Source organism: Myodes glareolus, chromosome 8, assembly GCF_982192425.1.
Source record: "Myodes glareolus chromosome 8, mMyoGla1.1, whole genome shotgun sequence".
Lineage (NCBI taxonomy): Eukaryota > Metazoa > Chordata > Mammalia > Rodentia > Cricetidae > Myodes > Myodes glareolus.
Genome location: NC_142033.1, coordinates 62,307,163 through 62,312,062, shown reverse-complemented (window position 1 = coordinate 62,312,062; position 4,900 = coordinate 62,307,163). Strand labels below are relative to the sequence as shown.

General features: G+C 45.8%; 1 long non-coding RNA gene across 1 annotated transcript; it reads left to right on the top strand.

The window, feature by feature from the left end:
* The first annotated feature begins 760 nt into the window (after positions 1-760).
* On the top strand, positions 761-4,348 carry LOC125387524 (uncharacterized). Its single transcript, XR_007227886.3, has 3 exons — positions 761-851; positions 1,273-1,507; positions 4,250-4,348. It is a non-coding gene; the product is annotated as an uncharacterized LOC125387524 (long non-coding RNA).
* The last annotated feature ends 552 nt before the right edge of the window (positions 4,349-4,900 follow it).

Genomic DNA, 4,900 nt, shown 5'->3' with positions numbered 1-4,900 from the left:
AAGGAAGGAAGGAAGGAAGGAAGGAAGGAAGGAAGGAAGGAAGGAAGGGAGCACAAACTATAGGATTGATTTATGGAAGGAGTTTGCTCATTGTTGGGATCTGACAAAGTACCACAAACTCAGGGAAGAGGGTAAATTCTGCTAAAGCTAGTTCTGACTCACCTCCCTGATCTTTTGCAGTTAAGCCCACGGAAGCAGCTGTTTCAAGCCATCAAAAGAGTGAGACTAGGCAGAGACTTTCCTCCATCTAAGATAGCTAAGCCACAGCTAAGCCATGCTGTCTAAATGACTTCTAGCCTTCTGCACAAGCAGGTGTTTACACTGGAGGCTTAGGAAACTGTGCAGATGGATATGTCAGCCAAGTGCCACCACTTATGTGAGTCTGAGAACCTGAGTTCTGATCCCTGGCACCCACGCAATAGCTGGGTGTGGACACAGGAGGATTTCTAGAGCCAATCTAGGATTTCTAGATGGGCCAGTCCATGGGTTAGCTAGTGTTATGGTCAAGAGAGTCTCAGAAAATGGGGTGGAAAGCAAGGGAGGACACCCAGTGTCAACCTCTGCCTTCCACCTGCACACATGTGTAATCATGTGGAAACACACACACACAATACAATGTTTATTTAGCTAGGTTTGGTGAGATCAACAAATCAGGTAATGACTGAAAAATGGCTTTTTATTCACAGGTCCCAAAAGGAGCAGACATTTTACATCATGTGCAAAGCCACGTGGGAAAACAAGGTGGTTGGGTGGTGTCAGTGTGCTGGCTGGTTTGTTGACTCAAAGTAGAACCATCCATTGAGGATGAGGGAGTCTCAATTGAGGAGGAATCACTTACATCAACCTGGCCAGTAAGCATGTCTGTACGGCGTTATCATGATTAATGATCAACATGGGAGGGCCCAGTCCGCTGTGAGCAATGCCACCCCTGGGTAGGTGATCCTGGTTGTCTAATAAAGCAGGCTGAGCAAGTCTTGAAGAGCAACCGTTAGCAGTATTCATTCCTCCATGGTCTCCGTTTAAGTTCCTGCCTTGGCTTTGCTCAGTGATGGACTGTCATCTGTAAGTGAAACAAACCCTTTCCTCCCCACACTGGTTTGGATCATGCCTATCACTGCAGCAGAAAGCAAAACTAGCGCAGTCAATGAGGAATCATGGGCTTGCGATTCAAGGGGGATGTGAGGCAGACTGTCTTCTTTGTTTTTAATTTTTTTTTAATTTTATTTTTTATTTATTATGTATACAATATTCTGTCTGTGTGTATGTCTGCAGGTCAGAAGAGGGCACCAGACCTCATTACAAATGGTTGTGAGCCACCATATGTTTGCCGGAAATTGAACTCAGGACCTTTGGAAGAGCAGACAATGCTCTTAACCACTGAGCCATCTCTCCAGCCCCACAGACTGTCTTCTTGAGTGACATATTTATTAAAAGAGTTGTTAAGGCCATGGAAAGACAGCGTGACCATAGCTCTGAGGAGAGACATCAAGCCCACACAGCAGAGTGTGTATGTCGGGGGCAGGGGGAGTCCCTTCTTAAAGGTCTCAAAAGAAGAGGAAGGTTTCATGCCTTGTGGTTCATTAAGATTTATTGTCAGGCTCTCTTTGACTCCTGGTGGTAGAGGAGAGAGAGGAGGGGTTTTGAAGGAACCTTATTAATGTGTGACTTAGAAGATGAGGGAGAAATGGAGAGGAGGGACACATATGACATTGAGTCTTATTCGTTGTCCTCAGTACCCTTGAATACAGTGATTTTCAACCTGTGGGTCATAACCCCTCTGGGGTCAGAAGACTCTTTCCCAGGGATCACATATCAGATGTCCTGCAATCAGATATTTACATTATGATTCATAACAGTAGAAAAATTACAGTTATGAAGTACCAACAAAATAATCTTATGGTCACCACAACATGAAGAGCTAAAGGGTTGGAGCATTGGAAAGGTTGAGAACCACTGCTCTAATATCTTGGAAGCTCAAACCCCAAGCCTATAAACGTCCCCCAAGGAACTGATAATCACGGGTCTGTTATTCTGGAATCTGGGCACCTGAGGAGACTGTCAGATGGTTACAGATTCAAAAATGGCTCAAATTCAAAGATGGGCTCTCAGTAAAAGACTTGCCATTTCCTTTAAGCTAACAGTCAGGAGACAGGGTAAGGCAGAGGGAAATGTGGCAAGTGTCTTTACTCTGGCTTCATGGGAAGTGCTAGCACACACAAAACAAACAAACAAACAGCAAAAGCAATTCTCACCTTAAAGGGAAGAAGAAATAGTTTATTCTGGAGCCATTTTACATGACCATGATCTGGGAACACCAATTTAGGTGACCCCAAACTCCATGTTCCGGTGTGAAGGAAGCGTCCTAGTTTCACAGAACAAAGACAGTCATAAATCAAGGTGAGTTGAAAACACACTGAGCAGCTACAGTAGGTGGAGGGACTGTTCTTTAGGCAGTGGACTGGTTGGGACGGGAGGATATGTACTGGAGCTCAGGAACCTATGAAAGCTCTCGAAAGCTCTAGAAAGCAGGTGGCTTAGAGAATAATATCTTCATGTCTTTCAGGATTTGGTTTCAGGACCCTCAACAAATGCCAAAATCCTCAGATGCTCATATCCCTTATATATGACAGAACATCTTTGTATGTGACCTACAGATATCTTGTATACTTTACATTTGTCCTAGATTGCTTATAATATTCAACATTATGCAAATTTATGTAAATAGTTGTTATACTTTATTATTTAAAGGATAATGATAAGAAAAATCTATGCATATCTTCTTACAGGACATTTTATCTATCTATCTATCTATCTATCTATCTATCTATCTATCTATCTATCTATCTATCCCTCCATCCATCCATCCATCCATCTATCCATCCATCTATCCATCCATCCATCCATCTATCTATCTATCTATCTATCTATCTATCTATCTATCTATCTATCTACCTATATTTTACATTCCAGTCATAGTTTCTACTTCCTCCTCTCCTCCCAGTCCCTCTTCCCCTCCCACTCCATCTCTCTTCCCATCGCTTAATCCCCTCCTCCTCCATTTCTGTTCAGGAAAGGGCAGGTCTCCCATGGATATCAACAAAACATGACATATCAAGTGCATAAGACTTAGGTACATTCTTAATTAATGTATTAATGCTGGGCAGGGTGATCCAGTATGAGGACTAGGGTCCCAAAAGCTAGACAGCCCCTTTTCCTGCTGTTAGTAGTCCTACAGTAGATCAAGCAGCACAACTGTCACGTACATATAGACAGCCTAGGTCAGTCACATGCAGGCTCCCTGGTTGTCTGTCTTCACATGGCAGTGTGCCTCTAGTTCTAGACAGGCCCTGGGCAGCAATAGGTCTGCAGTCCACAGCCAAGATCTTTAGCCTCAACCAGTGCTGCCCTACAGCTGTGAGAGGGCCTGAGTTCTGCTCTGTCCTCATTGGATCATAATCCCCACTTTCCTACTCTGTTTACTACACAGGGCAACAGGGTCAAGTCTTCCTGTTCTCTAGCAGAAACATGATGCTCAGCCAGCAGCCACCGCAACAGGTGGTTGTGGAGAGCTGAGGGGGGGCTGTGCAGAGCTGGGGGGCTGTGCAAAATGGAGAGGCTGAGCAGAATTGGGGGACTGAGTAGAGTCAGGGGTCTGTGCAGAACCGGGGGCTGTGCAAAGTTGGAGGCTGTGCAGAACCAGGGGGCTGTGCAAAGTTGGGGGTTGTGCAGAACCAGAGGCCTCTGCAAAAGCAAGGAGCTATACAGAGCTGGGGGGTGGACTGTGAAGAACTTGGATACTGAGCAGACCTGGGGGTTGTGTAGAGCCAGGGGGCTGTGCAGAACTGAAGGGCCATACAGAACCGGGGGGCTGTGGAAAAGCTAGTCGTTATGCAGAGCCAGGAGCCTGTGAAAAACCAAGGGGCTGTGCAGAGCCAGGAGGTCTGTGCTGAGCCAGAGAGCTGTGTAGAACCCTGGGTGGGGGCGTGCTGAACCAGAGGGCTGTGCAGAAATGGGGTACTGTGCCAAACCAGAGAGCTATGCAGAACCAGGGGGTTGTGCGGAGCCAGGGGAACTATACAGACCGGGGAGTGGGGGTGGACCGTACAAAACATGAGGGCTGTGTAGAACCAGGGAGCTGTGCAGAGTCAAGGGACTGTGCAGAGCTGGGGGATTGTGCATAAGAACTTCTCCAGGCTATGTTCTTTTTCCTTCTTCCTAACTGCTTTGGCTTGTATCTGCTTGTTTCCAGGAAAGGACCACACAGTGCTTGGGGACTCGTTCCAAATTTTGTTTCACATTTACATCTAAGCTGAGGACTTGTGTCCACAGCTGTCTGTGTGGAGCTTGCCACCCATCCCTGACACTGCTAAACAGTCTGGCTGTTTATAGTGGACAAGAACTCTGACCCTGGTGGACAAGGAGAAGCATCTAGAACCTTCTTACGTGTGCTTCTTCCTGACAGGAAGGGTTTGTGTAGGTTTCTCTGAAGTCAGACATTACACACCTAAGGGCCACAGCTCTATTTCAAAGGGGTTGGCTTGTGAACTTCTTCCCCTGGAGATACTGAACATGAGTCAGAGTCCAGCCAGTGGTTTGCATCTGGAATAGATGGCGTGAAAGCAACTGAATGTCACTTGGCAAATTAACATCTTCCAAAATCATGTGCGTAACATCATCGCACAGTCAATACGGTGTATGTCAAAATGCCAACAATATTTAATAATGACTGTAACATGATCACGAATAACATTTCTAAATATTAGTAGTCTAATTTTTATTAAGCATCAATTCTGCCTATATAGTAGTGGCATTCTAAGCTGATTTTCCATAGAGCATCTGTGGGAAGGGCCTCTGCCCTCTGACCCCAGGGCCTTGGAGCCCTAGCAACATTGTAAAGAGG